At 36.7% G+C, this 24447-nt stretch overlaps 1 pseudogene; it reads right to left on the bottom strand.

The window, feature by feature from the left end:
- Positions 1-5104: 5104 nt before the first annotated feature.
- Positions 5105-23111, bottom strand: LOC123825122 (annotated as a pseudogene).
- Between the last annotated feature and the right edge of the window lie 1336 nt (positions 23112-24447).

Genomic DNA, 24447 nt, shown 5'->3' with positions numbered 1-24447 from the left:
GCCTTGACTGGGGAGCAAACCAGCAGACTTTAGGTATATGGGATGACGCTCCAAAGAACTCAGACTCCTAGTCAGAGCAGGAATCCTTTTTTATTACCAAACTACATTTTTCACTGGAGCTAGACAAAGGACAAAGTTATTCTTCCAATCTCCCTAACTTCAGTAAAGAACTCTTTACAAGCACCATTCCATGTTGCTTGTAGGCCCTTAAATTCTGGCCTTTTCTGTGCATGTGCTAGACACCAGATGCAGGAACTTTAGCATGGGAATATATCTATCAACCCTTCTCAAAGCAAAACCTGTCTCCATTGACCTTTAGGCTGAAAGACAGACTGTTCTTGTTGGATTCCCCACTCCCAAAATTCACTCAAACCTACCACCTGCTTTCCAAAGAAATGAGAGTTTTCTACATAGAAACATCCCAAATAGGAATTAGGCATCGCACTGACTGTAATTCTTCCTCTATGGCTACAATGGTAGTAATATGTTGGTGGTACTGGTTAAGGCTGCATTATCATCTTTCACATAAAAAACCCAGTTCATAAAACAGAGGGATCAGACACTCATCTGAAAGTACAAAAATAACATAGATCACGTTTGATGCATTAATTACAGCTATATATAATGAACATTTGCCTATGTATTTTGTTGTTGTTATTACAAACAAGTGTTCTTTATATGGAAAAATGTATTATATTTTTTATCTTCCTTCTTTGTGACCCTAGTGCAGAATTAGTCTTGGCATGATGTTGACTCTACTCCTAAGAGGCAAATCCCTTGAAGAAAAATCTTACTTCAGGAATCCCACACTCACCAGCTAGTTCAAGAAAATTAACATGGAAAGACACAAAGAATGTATTTTAGTTTAACAAAGCTAATTCCAGATACACACACGGGAGGATCTAGGACACAGGGCAGGGACAGTCCACAGAAGATCTACGGCTTTATGGGACAACTTGTTTCCCTCCTGCCTATTAAGCTTCCAAACAAGCATCAGCTTTGTTTGCTATTCCTACAAATGGCATCACATTGTAAAATCACATTTTTGTGAGATACACATAGAACATGACTTTTAAAAGTAAGTGTCAGATGAAGCAATTTATTGTACACAGATCTGAATTGGTGTTTTTTTTAAAAAGAAAATTCAATTTTGCCAAGATCCCTAGTCAACCTACCACCTACTGCCATACTGCACATCTAGCTACACTTCCAGGGCTTGCCATCAGTGCAGATGCCATCCGCCTTTGAAGTTCTAATGTTTTTGTACTTCAAAGAGGTACCAAGACAATAGTAGGGAGGAAGAGATTGGGTCTATTCCCCAGTTCACAAAATGTTAGACATATTCTATGAGCCTAAATGGCTTTCTGTTTCAACCTCAAAATCTTCCTCGCCCAAGGATTAAAACTAACCAGGACACAGTAGATTGTATTAATTACATAGTCTATTAATTAAAGGCTTTGTACATAAAATAATTAGCAATTAAGTCTATGCCAACTTGTTGGTCTATACTTTTCTTACTGATGTGGCAAAATAAATACCAGGGCCTTTAACAAAACTATTTCAAATCTACTATCACCTCCTGTTCTTGTAACATTCTTAAAAGACTGTTTACCCTCATGAAATGCCCCTCTGTTCTCTTGATGTTCTCCATTGGCAAGGGTTGTAGGTTCCTGGGTTAAATGTATGTAATAAATCAACATTTTCAAAATAAGATTTATATATTTAAAAGATTAATAGCTGTGAGTTCACTGCTCAGTATAAATTTTGATATAAAAAATGTCTGATAAAGTTTTCAATCTTTTAATAGCTAAAAAAATAAACACTGACTGGCACACAAACCTAAAAGAAAGGCAGCGATGGGTCCAATGAGCATCGTGCAGAGAGCCCATCAGACATTAAGTAAATACTTTGCTTCTGTTTTCTAGTCCCTTTTTGTTTGGTTACCATGGCAACCTGTTTTTGTGGGGGTCACTTGAAATGTATAAGAATTTGCTGCAATTAGATGCTTATATCCTATTGGTTGGTATGATAGAGAGTAGTAAAACTAAAAAGAAATAAAAGAGAAGGAAGGGCACTGGTGAATTTGGACAAAGCCGACATGCACTGTGGGACCCAAAGAAAAATTCTGTAAGCCTAATTATCTTTCACAGCTATTTTCAAAGCTGCTCTTAATAAAAATGCCCATATCCTCTAGCCTGTGATTTCTCACCTTGTTAACCTTCCAAACTATTTTTTTCACTGTAACACATGTATTTCACTTGATTTTACTCGTTATTCTCTAATTGTTTCACAGATATGTCTTATCCATTTATGAGACTGCAGAAGTCCTTCAAAGGAGGGACCACATCTTGTAATTTTGAGGCCGTGAGGTAAAATGCAGAAAACCACAGAAGTGGAATTAGACGTGAAGGATTGTGATCTGTTTGTTGTACAGCATTTAGCCAAATCCTTTCAACTTCACTGAGCCTCAGTTCCCATGTTATGAGATTCATCCCTTAAAGGATATTATAATAGATCATTTATACTGTCTATGGCATTATGTATATCTATGATATACTCTTACTACTTATTTCCCAAATTAAGGTTAATTGAGTTAATATGTTAAAATTATCTTAGGCAGTCATAAATATACAGAAAATTAACATAACTGCCTCTGCTATAGACTCTCAGATTATAAATTTTAAATCCACGGTTGGGCAGGGTGAAGGTGGCCTACTTCTGGGATAAAGAGAAGAAGCAAATTAGATGGTTGTAGTTATACTCACAAAGAAAGATAACAGTATCAGCACTTGCTCAAAGACTTGCCTAGCCTGACTCTTGAGAAGCAAAGTACCATTACTGTTGTGTCTCACCCAGATCCAGAGACTATGAATTACAGAGAAATTGTTTACTTTAAATAGCCTCACCCCTTTTTATGAAACAATATATATTAAAGATTAGACTAATTATTAGACATGTCAAATAATTTCAAATCTCAGCTTGATTGTTTAAAATCCACAGATGACCTAAATTCTGCTCCACTCACCTTGATCACTCCAGATGCTGAAGCCGCGTTGAGCCAGCTCAAGCAGTTCAAGGAGGTTATCCATTCAGGCTTTACCTCAGCACCTCCAGGGGCAAGAGAATCACCATGGCCCAAAAGCCATTCATCCTGTGTTCAAGCAGCACTAATTGCTAGATAATTCTTTCTTATATTAAAACCGAAGCCCTCTTCCCAGTTACTCTATACATTCGGCCCAGGCTAGAACTGCTCTCACGACATTGTTTGGAATTTTTTTATCCAAGTACATGTCAGTTTTCCAAGTCCTTCTTCAAGGGGCACCCAGAGCTAAACACAATCTCCTGTGCAGGCTGACCAATAGAGTGTATAGTAAGATTATCATCTCCATCATTAATTCAACGAGCATGATTATGTGCCCATTTGGGGCTATATGTTAAATACAAAGATAAATTAGAAATGTCTTTGATTTAGGGATACTAGGACCTACAGGAGGAGCCAAGAATATCAGCAAATATGTTCAACAAATAAGCTGACGGCTAAGGTTGAGAACACGTATTTTTTCAGTGTTCCCTGGGAAGGGAAAAGGGCCAGGAAAAGTTTCATAGAGTAGGTGTTACTGGGTAGTCCATAAAAAGAGCATTCTGGGAAGAAGCAATAGCATAATAAAATCCCTGAGATATTACATGATAAATTCAGGGAATTCCAAAAACTTTTCTCTAACTGAAATGCACCATATAAGGGTGACAAGACAAGAGCTTAGGTTGGAGAAGCAGGCAAGAGTGCCTGGTGGAGGATATATATGCCGGGCTAAAGCATCTGAACTTTGCCCTATAGTGTGGTGGTCTCCAAACTGGAATGCACATACCACAGGGGACACACAAGATGATCCGCTGAGATAAAATATGAGAACTTCTATTTTATTTTATTTTTACCCCAAGAATTTGGAAAATATTAAGCTTTACTAATATTTCATTTGAACTGACACTGGCACCCTCAATAGGTTTGCATATCAAACTATCAAATGTCATACACAGCAAGCAAAGTGCCCTGAATTAAAAATGGGAACTCCACAATGTGGAGGGCTGGACAGTTGACCATCATCCTTTCACTTTATTTTTATTTAACAAATTGCATTTATGGTGCCTAAATGGGACAGATTGATTTTATCTACTCATAATAAATAAATCCTCACAAAATGAACAATTATCTTTGAGTAAAGATCTCTTCAAAGACACTTTAAACTAGAGATAACACTAATAGGGTAAGCACAGTGAAAGCTAAGACAAAGGCTGAGCTGATCATTCTACTCATTTCATACTCTCTGTTGGGTAAAAATAGTGACAATACATTCTAGTCTGTTAAAATATATATATCAATACACATCAATGATATATATTATATAATTATTTATATCAATGATACATAATATATGATTAAGATATGGGTTTACATCTAGTATATGAAAACCTTACAAAATTTTACTGAATTTATTAAAGATTAATAAAGCCTACTTTTGAGGGATTTTACTTAATAATAGTAAATTTTGTTTTCCTTTCTGTCTTAGGAAGCATGGTCAAAAGCACTCGGAAGGCCAGTACAGTGACTTCAGCAAACAATGCAGTGACTGGATTTCCATACCTTCCTCATGTGCTCTCCTGCACCTCAGCACTGCACTTGCTGTAAAACATGTATCCCTACACCTGAGGGTTCTAGATCCCCAAATAGGTAGATCAGAAGTACTTGGTGATTGATGTCTAGCCAACGACAGTCTAAAAAAGGAGATTATTGACTGTGCCTGGAGGAGAACAACTCAGAAAAATTCTGCACTGGCTCCCGGGCTCACCAGGGGGAGTGAGTCCCAGGAGCCCACAGCAGGAACCTGCTTGATAACACCCCCTTTATTGGATCAGTCCTTCCTTCCTTTCCTCATTTCTGCCATGCCTTATTTTGTCAAACGGTCAGATAAAATTGTTGTTACTTGTTTCTAACATGTTTTTGCTCTTGATATTTTTTTAGACTCTGTGTCAATAATGAAATATATGAAAATCAACTTTTTTTTGTCTTTCATAGCTTTTATTTAATAGCGATGATCCCCGATAGATTTTATATATTGTTGAAAGCAGTCATGTCCATGGACTGCACATAGTCCTCAAAAGACAACCTGGCCTTTTTGATTTAGCCACAGTGTGGCTCAGTTGGTTGGGGCATCCTCCTGTAACCAAAAGGTTTCTGGTTAGATTCCCCATCAGGGCACATAGCTAGGTTGCAGATTCCATCCCTGGTCCAGGCACCTATGAAAGGATGCTTCTCTCTTGCATCAATGTTTTTCTCTCCCTTCCTCTCTCTTTAAAAGCAATGAGAAAAATGTCCTTAAGTGAGGATAATTTTTTAAGTGATAATTTTTTTAAAAAGTGATCAGCCCCTTCAGCATATCTGTTTCAAATTTATCATCTTTACACACTATATTTGAAGTTTTTTAATTCCATACCCCCCCTGGAACTAGTATGGAAGAGCCCCAGACCAAGCTGCCTGCTTGAATGCTTCTGACACACTCCTCTAATTTTACCATAGCCCACTTGTCCCAAAGTTTCACATCTGATGAGATGGGAGACTTGGCAACAAGTGCAGGTTTTTAGCCTTCTTTTACTCACACTGTGCAAAGCTTTCTTCTCTTTGCCTCTTGGCTGCTTTGTGTGCTTCCTTCTTGTCACTTCCATAGAGATTGATGTCATTATCCTCTTTACTATCTGTAGCTGCACTTCCTGTGGTGTCTTCCACATTGGCAGGGCCATACTTGCCCCAAGTTTTCTACACTCCTGGCAGGTTGGCCTTTTCCTTTGTGTAAGACTTAATGTGATTATACCAGCAGAAGGCATGATGCAGGTTGGCAGGTGGTAGGCTGGAGACTGCTTCAAATATTGCCACATCTGCCTTTAATGCCATATACCCCCTGATGAAGCTTTTGTCCTCTAGGTAGCTGCTGAGCACCTGGTAGCCACTGGTGCTTTTCAGGTCTCCACAACCCAGGGCATTGCCTGATCCAGGCAGCTGGGTAGCAGCAGAAGAAGAAAGGAACGCAGGTGGGGGGCCCTAAGTGCTATGAGAAAAAGGCCATAAAAGGCCCCAAAATTCCTTATATAGAGGCAGAGTTCCCTCCTTTGTACCTGGCTGAAGGCTAAAGATCAAGTACATTAATCTTCCCATTCACAATGTAAAAACTGGGGACTTAATAAAGTGGCCCAAAAATTATCTGCAGGCCGTTCTTTTTATTTGGGAATCAGAAAAACAACTTTTTTTGTGAGCCAATAAAGTAAAATGTAATGGAGAATATATATTCTCATTAGTTTTGACATCTTTTAAAATCACAATGTTAAGGAACTTCTGCATATAAATATAAACTTCACTAAAAGAGGCAGGGAAGAAGAGGTCACTGCCTACATCATTATAAGCAACTTGGGTGCAAAAATGGTGAACCCAGGTGAACATTTCATGGATGGTATTAAATTTTAGAAAAACAAAGACTTTAAAACATAGCCTACATCCTTATAGTATTCTTAAATCACCTTTTGAGTGAGGTAAAAAATCATGCAAATCTGAGGTATTACACAGAGATTTGTTATCTTATGACAAAGAACTTGAAACAAACTTTTATATTTAAAAATGAGTTACATATTTTTCTTTTACAGACACAAATGCCCAAAATTTGCTTACCATTTTTATGAGAATAAATTATCATTAGCATACTACCTATTTTTTAAACTTTTTTACTGTATTTTTTCCCATTACCATTCAGTCCTCTTATACTCCCACCCCCACATTTACCACACTGTTGTCCATGTCCATGAGTCCATTTTAGTTTTTGCTCAGTCCTTCCATCCCCAATCTCCCCCACTTTGCTGTCATCCTGCTCTCTGAGTTTGTCTCTATTTGGCTTGTTAGTTCTGTTTGTTCATTAGATTCCACATATGAGTGAAATCATGTGGAATTTGTCTTTCTCTGACTGGCTTATTTCACTTAGCCTCATGCCCTCCTGGTCCATCCATACTTTTGCAAAGGGTGAAACTTTCTTCTATGTTATGGCCACATAGTATTCTATGGTGTAAATGTCCCATAGTTGTTTTATCTACTCATCTATTGGTGGACACTTAGGCTGCTTCCATAACTTGGTGATTGTAAATAACGTTGCAGTGAACATAGGGGTGCTTATGTTCTTTTGAACTAGTGATTTGGGTTCCTTCAGATATATTCCCAGAAGTGGATTGCTGGGTCTAAAGGCAGATCCATTTTTAAGTTTTTGAGGTACCTCCATACTGCTTTCCACAGTGTCTGCACCAGTCTGCATTCCCACCAATAGTGCACTGAGGTTCCCCTTTCTTCACATCCTGGCCAACACTTGCTGTTTGTTGATTTATTGATGATGGCCATTCTGACAGGTGTGAGATGATATCTCACTGTGGCTTTAATTTGCATTTCTCTGATGACTAGTGATGTTGAGCATCTTTTCATGTATCTGTTGTCCATCTGTATGTCCTCTTTGGAGAAGTGTCTATTCAGGTCCTTTACCTACTTTGTAATTGGGTTGTAATTGGGTAGTGTGTATTGTTTCATTTTGTTTTGTTTTGTTTTGGTGTTGAGTTTGTAAGTACTTTGTAAATATTGGATATTAATCCTTTATCAGATGTATCAACAAATATGTTCTCCCATTCTGTTGGTTTTCTTTTTATTTTGTGATTATTTCCTTTGCTATGAAAAAAAACTTTTTGGTTTGATGTAGTCCCATTTGTTTATTTTTTCTTTTGTGTCCCTCACCTGGGGAGATATGTCCAATAAAATTTTGCTACAAGCAATGTCTGAGATTTTGCTGCCTATATTTTCTTCTGGGATTTTTATGGTTTTGGGTCTAACATTTAAATCTTTAACCAATTTTGAATGTATTCTTGTGTATTGTGTAAGAAAGTGATCTAGTTTCATTTTCTGCACATATCTGTCCAGTTTTCCCAACAACATTTGAGTAAACTGAGTAAACTATCTTAGCCCATTGTATGTGCTTGCTTCCTCTGTCAAATGTTAATTGACTATAAAGGTGTGGGGTTATTTCTGGCTTCTCAATTCTGTTCCATTGATCTTTATGACTCTTTTTATTCCAATATCATACCATTTTGATTACTGTGGCCTTATAGTATAGTTTGATATTAGGCAGCTTGATTCCTCCAACTTTGTTCTTCTTTCTTAGGATCTCTGTTGCTATGTGGGGACTTTTGTGGTTCCATATAAATTTTTTAAATATTTGTTCTAGTTCTGTGTAATATGTCATTGGAATCTTGAGAAAAATTGCATTGAATCTATAGATTGCTTTGGATAGTATGGACATTTTAATGATGTTATGTATTCCTATCTATGAACACGGTATGTGCTTCCACTTATTTGTATCTTCTTCAATTTCTTTCTTCAGTATCTTATAATTTCTAAGTACAGGTCTTTTACATCCTTGGTTAGGCTTGTTCCTAAGTATTTTATTCTTTTTGAAGCAATTGTAAAGGAAGTTGTTTTCTTAATTTCCCTTTCTGTTAGTTTGTAACTGTCATATAAAAATGCAACTGATTTCCAGATATTAATGTTGTATCTTGCAATTTTGCTGAAATCATTTATAATTCATAGTAGTTTCTTGGTGGAATCTTTGGGGTTCTCTGTACAGTATCATGTTATCTGCAAATGAAGACAGTTTTACTTCTTCCTTTCTAATTTGGATGCCTTTTATTTCTTCTTGTCTGATTGCTGTGGCTAAGACTTCCAGTACTCTGTTGAATAAGAGAGGTGAAAATAGACATCACCATTTTGTTCCCAATTTTAAGGGGAATGCTTGTAATTTTTGCCCTTTGAGTATGATGCTGGCAGTGTGTTTGTCATATATGGCCTTCATTAGGTTTAGGTATGTTTCCTCTGTTCCCACTTTGCTGAACATCTTTATCATAAGTGGGTACTGGATTTTATCAAACGCTTTTCCTACATCTATTTATATCATCATGTGGTTTTTATCCTTCATTTTGTTTATGTGGTGAATTACATTTATTGATTTGGGAATATTATACCAAACTTTCATTCCCAGAGTAAATCCCACTTGATCATGGTATATGATCTTTTTGATGCATTGCTCTATTTGGTTTGCTAATTAATATTTTGTTGAGGATTTTAGCATCAATGTTTATCAGGGATATTGGCTTATAATTTTCTCTATTTGTAGTGCCTTTATCTGCTTTTGGCATTAGGCAAATGCTGGCTTCATAGAATAAGTTTGAGAACCTTTTCTCCTCTTGAATTTTATGAAGTAGTTTGAGAAGGAGAGGTGTAATTCTTCTTGGAATGTTTAGTAAAATTCCTCTGTGAAGACAAAAGCAATCTGGTCTATCACTTTTGTTTGTTTGGAGTTTTTTAATTACTGCTTCAATTTACTAGGTGTAATCTGTGTATTCAGATTCTCAGATTCTTTTTTATTTAGTTTTGGAACATCATGCATTTCTAAGAATTTGTCTATTTTATCCAGGTTGTCCTGTTTGTTGGCATATAGTTGTTCATAATATTTTTTTACATCCTTTGTACTAATTTGGTGTCAGTTGTTACTTCTCCTCTTTTACTTCTGCTTTTACTTATATGGGTCTTCTTTCTTTTTTTCTTGATAAGTTTAGTTAAAGGCTTGTCAATCTTGTTTATCTTTTCAAAGAACCAGCTGTTGGAGTCATTGATCTTTTATATCATTTTTTAAGACTCTATTTCATTTATTTCTGCTCCAATCTTTGTTATTTCCTTACTTGTACTCAGCTTGGGCTTTTTTGGTGGTATTTTTTCAACTTCCTTTAACTCTAAAGTTAGATTGTTTTTTTGAGCTTTTTTCTGGTTTTGTGTGTGTGTGTGTATGTTTGGAGATAGGCCTGTAATGCTATGAATTTCCCTCTTAGGATTGCTTTCCCAGTATCCCACAGATTTTGGATTGTTGTGTCCTCATTTTCATATGTTTCAAGATATCTTTTGATTTCTTCCTTTATCTCATTGTTGACTCATTCATTGTTTAATAACATATTATTTAGCTTCCATGTCTTTGAGTGTTTTTCAGTGTTCTTCTTATGACTGATTTCTAGTTTCAGAGCATTGTGGTCAGAGAAGATGCTTCATGTGATTTTAATCTTCTTAAATTTATTGAGGCTTGTTTTGTGTCCTAACATGTGGTCTATCCTAGAAAATGTTCTCTGTGCACTGGAAAAGTATGTATATTCTGCTTCTTTGGGTAAAATGCTCTGAAGATATCAATTAAATCCATTTGCTCTAGTGTGTCATTTTAGACTGTTGCCTCCTTGTTGATTTCTTGTCTGACATATCTATCCATTGAAGCCAATAGGTTGTGAAAATCCCCAACTATTATTGTGTCTGTCAGTCTCTCTTTTTATGTCCATCAAGATTTGCTTCACATATTTAGGAACTCCTATGTTGGATACATAAATGTTTACTAGGGTTGTATCCTCTTGTTGGATTGTTTCCATTATCATGATGTAGTGTCCTTCTTTGTCCCTTACTATAGCCTTGGTTTTAAAGTCTGTTTTGTCTGATATAAGTACTGCCATCCCACCTTTTTATTCTTGCCATTTGCATGAAATATCTTTTTCCATACCTTTACTTATAGTTTGTGTGTATCTTTCAATATGAAGTGGATCTCTTAGAAGCAACATATGTATGTGTCTTGTTTGTTTATCAATTCATCTACCCTGTGTCTTTTGGTTGGAGCATTTAAGGCATCTACATGTAAGGTGATTATTGATAGATACATATTTAGTACCATTTTATTGTTAGACACTGTTCTCTCTTTTGTCTCCATGTCTTCTTCTTTTTCTTAAAACAAGCCCTTTAACATTTGATGAAGTACTGGTTTAGTATAACAGACTCCTTTAGCTTTTTCTTGTCTGAAAAACTCCTTTCTCTCCCTCATTTTAAATGATAGTCTTGCTGGGTAAAGTAGCCATTTTGTAGGTCCTTGCTTTCCATCACCTTGAATATTTCCTACCACTCTCTTCTGGCCTGAAATGTTTTGGCTGGGAAATCAGATGACAGTCTAATGGGTCTTCCCTTATATGTAACTATCTGCTCTTCTCTTGCAACTTTTAGGATTCTCTCCTTGTCTCTAAGCCTTGTCATTTTAATTATGTTGTGCCTTGATGTAGACCCCTTTGGGTCCAACTGCTACCTAGAAGATTTAAAAAAAATTAATTGAACACCAAAATCCCAGCAAATTTTTTTATGGGTACTGACAAACAGATATAAAATTTTTATGGAAAGGTAAAAGACAGAGACTAACCTACACAATTATTGAAAGAGAGAACAAAGTAGAGAACTGATGATTCCCAACTTTAAGACATACAATAAAGCTACAGTAATGAAGACAGTATGTATGGGCAAGAACAGACAACTAGGTCAATGAACAGAATAGAGAACCCAGAATGAGATCCTCATAAATACAGTCAACAGATCTTTGATAAAGGAGCAAAGGCAACACAATGAAGTAAAGATAGTCTTTTCAACAAATGGCGCCAGAACTGGACATCTACATGCAAAAACATTAACCTAGACACACACCTTTCACAAAAATTAGTTCAAAACAGATTATAGACCTATGTAAAGCAAAAAGCTATAAAAGTCCTAGTAATACTTCCTGGTGATATCATTTTACATATAACATCAAATATATTCTCCACAAGAAAAAATTCTCCTCAGCAAAAGACAATATCAAGAGAATTAGAAGACAAGCCACAGACTGGAGAAAATTATTGTAAAAGATACCATGTGTTAAAGGAATGTTATCCAAAATATACAAAGAATTTTATTTTAAAAAATATATTTTATTGATTGTGCTGTAACAGTTGTCCCATTTTTCCCTGCTTTATTCCTCTCTGCCCTGAACCCCCACTCCCAGTATCCCTCCCTCCTTAGTTAATGGCCATGGGTTGTACATATAAGTTCTTTGGCTTTTCCATTTCCCTTACTATTCTTGACCTCCCCCTGTCTATTTTGTACCTACCATTTATGCTTCTTATTCTCTATACCTTTTTGCCCATTCTCCCTGCTCCCCCCACCTCTGGTAACCCTCCATGTGATCTCCATTTCTGTGATTCTATTCTTGTTCTACTCATTTCCTAAGTTTGTTTTTGTTTTTAGGTTCAGTTGTTGATAGTTATCAGTTTGTCATCATTTTACTGTTCATATTTTTGATCATCTTCTTTTTCTTAGGTAAGTCCCTTTAACATTTCATGTAATAAGAGCTTGGTGATGTTGAACTCCTTTAACTTGACCTTATCTGGGAAGCACTTTATCTGCCCTTCCATTCCAAATGATAGCTTTGCTGGACAGCATAATCTTGGATGTAGGTCTTTGCCTTTCACGACTTGGAATACTTCTTTACAACCCCTTCTTGCTTGCAAGGTTCTTTTGAGAAATCAGCTGACAGTCTGATGGGAACTCCTTTGTAGGTAACTTTCTCCTTTTCTCTTGCTGCTTTGAAGATTCTCTCCTTCTCTTTAATCTTGAGTAATGTAATTATTTTGTGTCTTGGTGTGTGCTTCCTTGGATCCAACTTCTTTGGGACTCTCTGAGCTTCCTGGACTTCTTGGAAGTCTATTTCCTTTGCCAGATTGGGGAAGTTCTCCTTCATTATGTTTTCCAATAAGTTTTCAATTTCTTGCTCCTCCTATTCTCCTTCTGGCAACCCTATGATTCCAATGTTGGAACATTCACATTGTCCAGGAGGTTCCTAAGCCTCTCCTTATTCTTTTTGAATTCTTGTTTCTTCATTCTGTTCTGGTTGAATGTTTCTTTCTTCCTTCTGCTCCAAATCATTGATTTGAGTCCTGGTTTCCTTCCCATCATTGTTGGTTCCCTGTATATTTCTCTTCATTTCACTTTTCATAACCTTCACTTTTTCTTGTATTTTGTGACCATACTCAACCATTTCTGCAAGCATCCTGATTACGAGTGTTTAGAACTGTGCATCTTATAAGTTGGCTATCTCTTCATTGTTTCATTCTATTTTTGGAGCTTTGATCTGTTCTTTCATTAGGACCATATTTCTTTGTTTCAGTGTACCTGTTATGTTGTAAGAGGTGAAGCCTTAGGTACCTACCAGGGTGGGGCAACCCTCTTTGCTGCACTGTGGTACTGTATGTTGGAGAGGAGTCTGAGAGGGAACAATGTTGGTTGTTCAGCTCTGGGCCAGCTTTCAGTCACTTCCCCCACTATCCACGAGCAAATTGGGTCCTTCTGGTGCTGATTCCAAGCTCGGTGTGTTTGTGCATGTTCTGGGACACGTAGGTCTCTCCAGTGAAATCTCCCGTGAGTCTGGGAGTTTCTCCCGCTGCCACAACCCCCACAGGTAATTACCACCAGAGGTTTTGAGGCTTTATTTCCCTGGGCTAGAACCCTGGGTTGTGCAGTCTCTGTCGCTCCCCAGGTGTTCTTCCCAGTTAACCGCACGCAAATGTGGGACCACCTGCCTTGTCCACACCGGTCCTCCAATCCACCTTGCCACAAGTCCTCTCTGTCCCAGCTGCCTGTCTCCACTCTCCTACCAGTCTGGATGAATGTTTCTTCTTTAATTCCTTGGTTGTTGAATTTCCATACCATTCAATTTTCTGGCAGTTTTGGTTGTTTTTGTTTTTAAACTTGTCCTTCATCTGGTTGTGTGAGGAGGCAAAGTATGTCTACCTACACCTCCATCTTGGCTAATCCAAAATATACAAAGAATCTTAAAGACTTAACAACAAGAAAACAACTTGATTGAAAAATGGGCAAAAAATCTGAACACACACCTCACCAAAGAAGACAGGTACATGGCAAATAAGCATTTAAAAAGGTGCTCAATATGGTGTACCTGAAGTGCCCCACTCAGGTGACCAAGGAGGCTGTACCACTCTGCCTCATAAGACACCTACTACATAAGGCCAATCTACCAAGATTAAGAGATATAGAAGCACTACTTAATACATAGAAACAAACACAGGGAAGTGGCCAAAATTACAAGACAAAAAAAACATGCCCCCACCACCACAAAAAAAAAGAACAAAATGGACAGAAAAAAAGAAAAAACAAACAAAACTCTGGGAAAAATTAACTAAACAAAATGGAGAGACACAGTCTACCAGGTACAGAGTTCAAAACAGTGTATATAAAGATGCTCGCCCCTGGCTGGCGTAGCTCAGCGGATTGAGTGCGGGCTGGGAACCAAAGTGTCCCAGGTTCGATTCCCGGCCAGGGTACATTCCTGGGTTGCAGACCAGAACCCCCAGCAACCACACATTGATGTTTCTCTCTCTCTCTCTCTCTCTCTCTCTCTCTCTCTCTCTCTCTCTCTCTCTCCCTCCCTTTCCTCTCTAAAAATAAATAAATAAATAAATAAAATCTTTAAAAAAAAAAAAGATGCTCAATGAACTTAGGGGAAGAATTCAGGGAGAACTTCAGTGAATAGATAGAAAACATAAAAATGGACAGTCAGAAATGAAGAATACAGTCCTGACTAGTATGGCTCAGTGGGTTGGGCATCATCCTGCAAACTGAAGGTTCATCAGTTCAATTCCTAGACAAGGCACATGCCCGGGTTGTCATCCAAGTCCCCAGTTGGGGTGTACAAGAGGCACCAATCAATGTTTCTCTCACACATTGATGTTTCTCACCCTCTCTCCCTCCCTACCTTCCCCTCTCTCTAAAAATAAATAAATATAATTTTAAAAAGAAATGAAGAATACAATAACTGAAATGAAAAATACACTAGAAGGGATCAACAGTAGATTAAATAAAGGAGAGGATGGAGTCAGTGATATGGAAGATAGGTAGCATAAAACACCCAATCAAAACAGCAAAAAGAAAAAAGAATTTTTAAAAATGAGGATAATTTAAGAGACCTCTGTGACAACACTAAGTGTATCATTATTCACATCATGGGTATGGTGGAAGAAGAAAGACAGCAAGGAGTTGAAAACCTATTTGAAAAAATATGACAGAAAACTTCCTTAACCTGGTGAAGTAAATAGGCACACAAGTCTAGGAACAGCAGAGGGTCTTAAATAAGGTGGGCGCAAAGAAATTCATACCAAGACATATAATTAGAATGCCAACAACAATGAAATGTCAGAACATACCTGTTATAATGACCAAAATCCACAACACTGACAACACTACATGCTGGCTAGAATGTGGAATAACAGAAACTCTTATTTATTGCTGATGGGAATGCAAAATGGTGAGTCACTTTGGAAGACCGCTTGGTGCCTACAAAACTAAACATACTCATACCATCAGATCCAGTAATCACAATTCTTGGTATTTAATCAAAGGAGTTGAAAACTTATGTCCACACAAAAATCTGCACAGTGATATTTATATTAGCTTTATTCATAATTGTCAAACCATGGGGGCAACCAGGATATCCTTCAGTAGGTGAATGGATAAATAAATGTTACATTCAGACAAAGGAATATTATTTAGTACTAAAAATAAATGAGCTATCAAGCCATGAAAAGACATGGAGTAAATGCATATTAATAAGTAAAAGAAACCAGTCCAAAAAGGGTACATACTGTAAGGTTCCAACTATATGATATCCGGAAAAAGCAAAACTATGGACACAATGAAAAGGTCAGTGGTTGCCAGAGATGGTGGTTGAGGGAGAGATGAATATGCAGAACAAAGAGGATTTTCAGGGAACTAAAAATACTCTGTATGATATAATAATGGGTACATATTATTTTACATTTCTCTAAACCCATAGAATGTACAACATCAACAGTTAACTCTAAGGTAAAATGTGGGATTTGGCTATTATGATATGTCAATGTAGACTCATCTCTGGTAAAAAGCACACTGTTCTGATGAGTGATGTTGATAATAGAGGAAGCATATGCGACAGGAGGGGTTATATGGGAAATCTTTATACCTTCCCCTCAGTTTTGTTGTAAACCTAAAACTGCTCTTAAAATTTATGTTTAATAAACAACAAACTTAGTCTCTCTGTTCAGAATAAAGGTGAAAGCTTAACAATGAGTGACAAAGCAACTGCTTTTCAAAAGAAGCATGTATGGACAGAGCATATGTGAAAGTGTAGTCCTCATGTCTATCTGCACACTTAACAACATAAAAATGAAATTTTCTAACTTGTTCTAAGATTTTGTAAATAAAGTTTCAGAGGAGTGTTTTTTTAAAAAAAATATTGAAATGTAACATTTTTTAATTAGTTCATAAGAACAATTAATTGAATTATGGAAGATGGAAATTCCTTACCAAATTTCAGAGAAGAAAAAGATTTGAGGATTTCCAGTCAAGATGGTGATGTAGGTAGACACGGCTCACGTCTTTGCACAACCACATAAAAAATACAACTAAAATATAGAACAACCATCACTCAGAACCATCAGAAACTGAGTTGAATAAAAGGCTGACAACTACAGAATTAAAGAAACCACATCCATCCAGACTAGCAGGAGGGGTGCAGATGTAGAAAGGGCGAGTCCTACAACCATGTCTGGTGGATAGAAATTAGGGAGAGATATCTCAGGAGTGAGGAGTCCCAGCCCCACACTAGGCCCTGCACCCCAGGTTTCCAGTGCCAGGAAGATAAGTCACCATATCTTCTGGCTCCAAAAACCAGAGGAGATTGAGTAGGTGGAAGACATTTCTGGAGTCCCAAGCAGTCTCTCTTAAAGAACCCACACACAAACTTACCTACTCTTACTTGCTCCCTCTGAACTCCAGAAGTGGGGTAGCAGCTTAAAAGGCACCACTGGCATATAAGGAGAAACTGAACTGTCTGGCATCAAGGTAAGCAGAGGCCATTGTCCCTTTTCTAAACCCTCCCCCCAAAAAGCTGGTAAGCTTGTGCCATATCTGGGACTCCATCAACTTGGCTAACACTGTTTGACCCACCTTGGAGATCTCCAGACACTCTGACTTGCCCAACTTATAGACCACCCAAGCTGCTTTTCCATATGAATGGCTGGTCTTGGCTCATGCTTCATAACTTCCTAAATACTATCAAACAAGCAACGGCTTAGCCCCAGGCCCAGCACTAGCAATAGCCAGCTTAGATTCACAGCTTGGCTTTGCCTGGGAATCTCCATGCAGCCATATCAGATCGCTTTATAGCTCAGGTGGGGCACCTCAGACAAAACACAGGTTAGGGCTGATGTGAGCCTGAACCACCCAGGAAACCCCAGAGCCAGCACCTGGTAGACAGCTACAGACCACCACGTCAGAGCACTATCAGTCCCTGCCCCTGCACAGCTGACCCCCCCCCCCCCCAGAGGGAGGAGTTTGGTGGTCAGTGGCCACAGCCAATCCTTGAAGCTGACTGGCCTGGTTAAATCCTGCCAACAACAAGTTTCAACTGAGAGGAAGGCGTACTCAGCCCCATGAAGCACACAGCGCAAGTACCCAGCTTGGGTGATAGGGGAGGCTGTGCCAGTGGATCCTACAAGACACCTACTACATTAGGCCACTCTACCAAGACACAGAGTCAAAGCAGCCCTACCTAATACATAGAAACAAACACAGGGAGACTGCCAAAACAAGGAGACAGAAAAAAAAAAAAAAACATAACCCAAAGGAAGAAACAGAACAAAACTTCAGAAAAAGACCTAAACAAAAGGGAGATAAGCAATATATCAGATGCAGAATTCAAACGCTGGTTATAAGGAAGCTCAAGGAACTTAGTGAGGACCTTAGCAGCATAAAAAAGATCCAGTCAGAAATGAAGGATACACTAATACAAATAAAGTACAATTGCAGGGAAACAACAGTAGAGTGGATGAAGCCAAGAATCTAGTAAATGACTTGGAACCTAAGGAAGCAAAAAACAACCAATCAGAAGAAAAAAGAATCCAAAAAAATGAGGATAGTGTAAGCAGCCTCTGAGACAACTTCAAAAGGTCCAGAACATTTGCATCATAGGGGTGCCAATAAGAGAAGAGAAGGAGCAAGAAATTAGAAATCTATTTGAAAAAATAATGAAAGTAAACTTCCCTTATTTGGTAAAGGAAATAGACATGCAAGTTCAGGAAGCAAAGTCCCAAACAAGATGGAAGCAAAGAGGTCCACTCCAGCACACATGATAATTAAAATGCCAAAGGTTAAGATAAAAAGGCAATCTTAAAAGCAGCAAAAGAAAAGCAGATAGTTTCCTACATGGAGTTCTCATAAGACTGTCAGCTGATTTCTCAAAAGAAACTTTGCAGGCTAGAAGGAATTAGCAAGAAATATTCAAAGTCATGGGAAGCAAGGATCTATAGCCAAGATTCCTCTACCCAGCAAAGCTATCATTTAAAATTGAAGAGCAGATAAATAGCTTTCCAGACAAGAAAAAACTAAAGGAGTTCATCATCATCAAACTACCATTACATGAAATGTTAAAGGTACTTTTTAAGGAAAAGAGAAGATCAAAACTATGAACCATAATATGGCAAAAAATACATATTTATCAACAATGGTATTTAAAAACAAACTAAGCAAATAAGAACAGAGACAGAATCATGGATACAGACAGACTTTTGATGGTTGCCAGATGGAACAGGGATGGGGAAGAATGGGTGAAGAGGTAAAGTCATTAAGAAGTACAAATAAGTAGTTACAGAATAACCATGGAGATGTAAAGTACAGTATAGGAAATGGAGTAGCAAAAAAACATATATGCATGACCCATGGACATGAACAATAGCAAGGGGATTGCCTGAGATAATGGGAAGTGCTGGGTGGAGGAGGGAAAAGGAGGAAAAATAGAGACAACTGTAATAGCATAGTCAATAAAATATAACTTAGAAAAAGAAAAAATTTGAACAGCTGATACATGAGACTGAAAAATAAAAATTGTTGTAGTTATAGACAATGATGAACTTCTATTTGCTTTTGAGGATACTGTATTTAGACACTGTAGCAGTCAAAACCAAGAATCAAAGTAAACTGAATTTTGAATCACTATATTAAAAAAAGTTAAGTAAATATTTTAAAAATGATAAAGCATATTTGGCACATGTTTGGAGTGGACTATAACTCAGAATGAAATTTAAGTGGCTTCTTGCAAAGCCAGGAAAATTGTTGTAACACTAGCCACATAAAAATATATTTACTCAGCTAATACATGTTAATATTCATTGTTTGGGTGAAAAAAATTACTAAAATATATACTTATGTAGATTTAATACTTACATATTTTACATATATTTATATTTATAAAATGTACATTTATATAAATATATATACATTGTACATTTATAAATACATCTCATATCTATATATATTTGAACAGGATTCAAGGTAACAATTACAAAAAAGCTGCCAAATTAATAGGGATTAGTGAACTAGAAAGTTTATTTCTCTCTCTATTTTTTACCAAAGAGAAGATTGAGAGGAAAAGTGACAAAAAAAATGGAAAAGGGGAGACACAAATACATTCACTACACTTAAAATGTACTCCCTAAGATCACACTTCATTATTTCCAGTTATAATATTTTATTCTTTTCTCCTTCCCAAGTGTTATTCACTTAACATCCTCAACTGCCACTTCCATTATCACTCAAAAAATAATAATTACATCAAGAACATAGCAATTGATACTGTCATTTACTGTTTTCATCCTGAGAGATATAAACTATTAGTCAGTTTAAGTTCTTTTTCTGCTGGATGAGATTTAATTAATAAAAATGGGCAAAGGATCTGAATAGACACTTCTCCAAAGAGGACATACAGATGGACAACAGATACATGAAAAGATGCTCAACATCACTAGTCATCAGAGAAATGCAAATTAAAGCCACAGTGAGATATCATCTCACACCTGTCAGAATGGCCATCATCAATAAATCAACAAACAGCAAGTGTTGGCCAGGATGTGAAGAAAGGGGAACCTCAGTGCACTATTGGTGGGAATGCAGACTGGTGCAGACACTGTGGAAAGCAGTATGGAGGTACCTCAAAAACTTAAAAATGGATCTGCCTTTAGACCCAGCAATCCACTTCTGGGAATATATCTGAAGGAACCCAAATCACTAGTTCAAAAGAACATAAGCACCCCTATGTTCACTGCAGTGTTATTTACAATCACCAAGTTATGGAAGTAGCCTAAGTGTCCACCAATAGATGAGTAGATAAAACAACTATGGGACATTTACACCATAAAATACTATGTGGCCATAAAATAGAAGAAAGTTTCACCCTTTGCAAAAGTATGGATGGACCAGGAGGGCATGAGGCTAAGTGAAATAAGCCAGTCAGAGAAAGACAAATTCCATATGATTTCACTCATATGTGGAATTTAATGAACAAACAGAACTAATAAGCAAAACAGACAGACTCATAGTTAGAGAGCAGGATGACAGCTAAGGGGGAGAAGGGAGGTTAGAGGATGGAAGGGTTGAGCAAAAAGGAAAAAGGACTCATGGACATGGACAACAGCATGGTGATTGCTGGATGGAAGCAGGTATAAGGGCACCAAATGGCAATGGAAAAAATACAATAAAAAAGAGAATAGACATAAAAAAAGAAGAGAGCTATAGACATATAGTGATAAGGACAGTGCTGGTTGAAAGTATTAAAAGCAGAAATATTTACAATTCACTCTTCTTCAGCTTTTTCTAGAGCAGGAAATCCAAATAGTGCTATGCCTTCTGTTGCTTTCATCACTTTACAGATGCTGAAAACTTTCATTTCAAGTTTCTATCTCCTAGAAGTGGGGTGAAAAAAAAAGCTGGTTATTATTTCTAAACCCATTGAAATTGCATTTTGTGGCATCAAAATGGATTTTTTTAAAGCAGGATGTTGGATTGACAGTAAAGCAGCTGCACTGCAAAAAACGAAAGCAAAAATTAATAAGAGACCTCAGTAAAAGAGAGACTATTGGTTTTGCACACCCAGAGCAAATTGGATGGATTTAGAAGAGCACACTTTGATCTTTTCCAGACTAATTACTGCTCTGTGGTTTGACTGTTTTGTGCATTATTTGCCCTTCATACAAAACTGAAGCTACTATGGTACACAGCTGTAATACAAATGAAAATTTGACATTCAGTAAACAAAGCATGGCAAGGGTCATTCTTTCAGCACGATAAATGCATAATACAATTTTAGAATGCCTTTTGTATACAAAAAAAATGACACAATCTAAGGCAGTTTTGAACTCAGAGTACGCAGTCAAGGCTGTTCATAAAGGACAGAGAAATTGCTCCCAGCTCCAATCTATAAATATAGATTGAAAACAGTTTATTTCAACATTGTAGAAATGTTGAGGAATTTACATATTTACAGAAATAAATGTGTCCATTTTTAGAAGATGGTTTTTCATTTATCTTTAAGGTTAATTGGGAGCAGATTTCTTAAGCAGCTGTTTACAGTAGCCATAATGGTGTTTATTCACAAATATGATTTGGATTTGTTTCTTGGAAAGAATTCAGATTTTTTATGTGTAGACTTTATATTAAAGTATTTAATGCTATATTTACTTTTCAGAAAATATAATGAATTCAATAATAATGTTTTCGATAAATACCAATTAAATCATTTTAATTTTTATTACTTATAGATCACCATAATTATTAAAGCATAAATCTCTTTCTGTATAGAAAATATATATATATATTTAGGTTATAATTAAGTTTTCTTTCTAAAGGGCATCCTTTAAATAGTTTATATTTAAACATGGTTTTGACAGTCTCTCAAGCAAACTGTACAGTAAGTGATCATCATATGACTAAAAAATGGATCAAGTATATTAAAAGACTTTTATGTGATAATACTTGACCCAGTCTATATGTAAACCAATTTACCCATTAGAGCTATACAAACTTTACCCTGTTTTTGAAAACACACATTTATGCAACTTCAAATATACCTGCATTTAAAAGTCAAAGGACTTAAAATAATTTTAGTATTTAATGTTGAAATATTTCAAATAGAGAGTAAATATTTGATTAAATAACTGATCTATCAAAAGCATTTCTAGCTAGTTTGGGCAGAAAACATCATTATGCTTTATTTCTATCTCAAACTTTTGGGAGGAAAAGTGGCTTAGAGGATATAATGATATAGTTATTTAATTAACCATTCTTTAAAAGAAAATATATACATATATGTATAAAGGATTGGCTGATTGATTGACTGATTGATAGCCAACTATCACTACCAAGAGAATAAATACACCATGGGTGTTAAAAATTGGAAATATTGAACTCTTTTATTCAACCATTTAAGAATACCACACATTAGATGTTGAGCAAGTTTACTCTCAGTCTTTATTTTTTAATAACTATATGAATTATATAAATTTTATGACCTTCCGTGCCTCCTCATTTTGCTTTCAAAACTTAGCTGCATATATCTTCCATATACACACAAAACTGTTTTCTAAATGCCTGTTTCTGTCTGGCTCATTAACTTTACCTCACAGAACCGCTCTCCTGGGGATTGATGGTGATGGCATGGATGGCAGGAAGAAGAGTAGTTACCTATTCACAGAAAGAGAATTGAGAGTTCAGCACAATAGATTTTCACAATACATTTAGGAGTGGCCCAGTGCTATGGTACTAAACCCCACGTAGGAAGGTAGATAAATACATAGAGATAGAACCATAGACCTCAGCCAAGTGGATTGAAGAATAACAGAGAATCTATAATGCTTTCTACTTCAGCAGCAATCATACGCAACCTCTGCAAATTAATCAGCCTGCAAAACTCCAAGAATAGAGAAAAGAGGATATTGATTCCTGGAGAAGCCACCTATATTTTATTTTCCCATTAAAAATAATCACAGAATGCTATTCGAAAAATGTAAAGACTTTTTCCCCATGAAATATAAAACAGACAAGTTCCTTTTTGCTAATACTTTTAAGATTGTTTCAGAATAACTGTATACATCACTTTTGTTTTAATTTTTAGGGAGAAAATTACTAAATAAACTCTGAAAGCATTATTTACCATGCATTCTTTTCCTCAAGGATGTTAAAAGTCTTGGAATTACAGACAACCCCATTTAGTGTGTTTTTTTTCCTATGACCATTACTCATTTACTGTTCCTTTCCATTTACTTTTGTCTTTGGTCATGCCTACAGATCTGAGAACTATCTCCAAAAGAACAAGAAATTAAGAAATACCTTTACTTTCCCTTTGCAAATTTCTTATTAAACACCCAAACTTACCCTTTCCAACTTACCTTACTCAAAAATTAAAAAGAAATACATTCACTGAGGTAGAAATTTTTACAACAAAAATTGTAATTCTGAAAACAGAAATTATATTTTATTCAGTAGTAGAAGCTGTTTTCCATAATGTTTTCTTAATTATCTCATAAAATAATAATGAATTATTTCATGTGCTATATAATCAGCTATAGCCTTGTGATTGAAAGACTTTTTGAATCTCCCTAAACAGTTAATGTTTCAAGTTTGTGCTTTGGGGGTTATTTTAGTCACAAGTTCTGTTTTAAATTAAACACCTAATGAAAAAGAAGCCATTCATAAATAGCCATGCACATAAATCAGAATGGAATGGTAGGGGCTCCAAATATGTCCCCCTTTCCCACAAGTCTCTTAGAACAATTATTTATCCCCAGGAAAAAAACTAACATTTGTCAAGTGGGTCAACTGCAACGCAGAAATCATTGCTGAATATGCAAATAGGCCACCACTACCACCAGCATATTTTAGTGTGAAAGAACGGCAGCAATTGCTGTCTTCCTCTAGAAATACCGCCTAAAGCAGAGTGTTCTCATAGATCATTCTGAGGTTATTACCAAAGTTACTCTGATTCCTTCACACAAGAACCTAACTTTATCCAAATCAAAAGAGAAAATATTCTCAACCTTTGCATAAAATGTGAGTGCTTTCAGAAAATCTTATTTTAAAAAATTGCCCTGGCTGGTGTGGCTCAGTGGATTGTGTCAGCCTGTGAGCTGAAAGGTCGCTGGTTTGATTCCCACTCAGAGCACATGACTGGGTTGCAGACCAGGTCCCCAGATGGGGGCATATGAGAGGCAATCAATTGATGTATCTCTCACACACTGATGTGTCTCTCCTCTCTTTCCCCTCTCTCTAATGATAAATAAATCAAATCTTTTTTTAAAAAAGCACTCAACATATAAGGGGGCTTTTAACTGCTTCCGAAACCATTTGCCATCTTTTTAAGGTCGGAGGTTACAGGGTACTTTTAAAAATGGATTTAACAGAGACGTCCAGCCAAGATGGAGGCATAGGTAGACATACTGTGCCTCCTTGCACAACCAAAAGAAATACAAAAACAAATTTGAAAACAAAAAACAACCAGAACTGACAGAACATCAAACTGTATGGAAGTCCGACAACCAAGGAGTTAAAGATAAAATATTCATCCAGACCAGGAGGAGCAGGGGGAGATGGGCAGCCGAGTGGAGAGGACTCCCAGC

Source organism: Phyllostomus hastatus, unplaced genomic scaffold, assembly GCF_019186645.2.
Source record: "Phyllostomus hastatus isolate PE091 unplaced genomic scaffold, TTU_PhHast_1.1 phas_contig_62, whole genome shotgun sequence".
NCBI lineage: Eukaryota > Metazoa > Chordata > Mammalia > Chiroptera > Phyllostomidae > Phyllostomus > Phyllostomus hastatus.
This window is presented reverse-complemented; position numbering and strand designations above follow the sequence as displayed.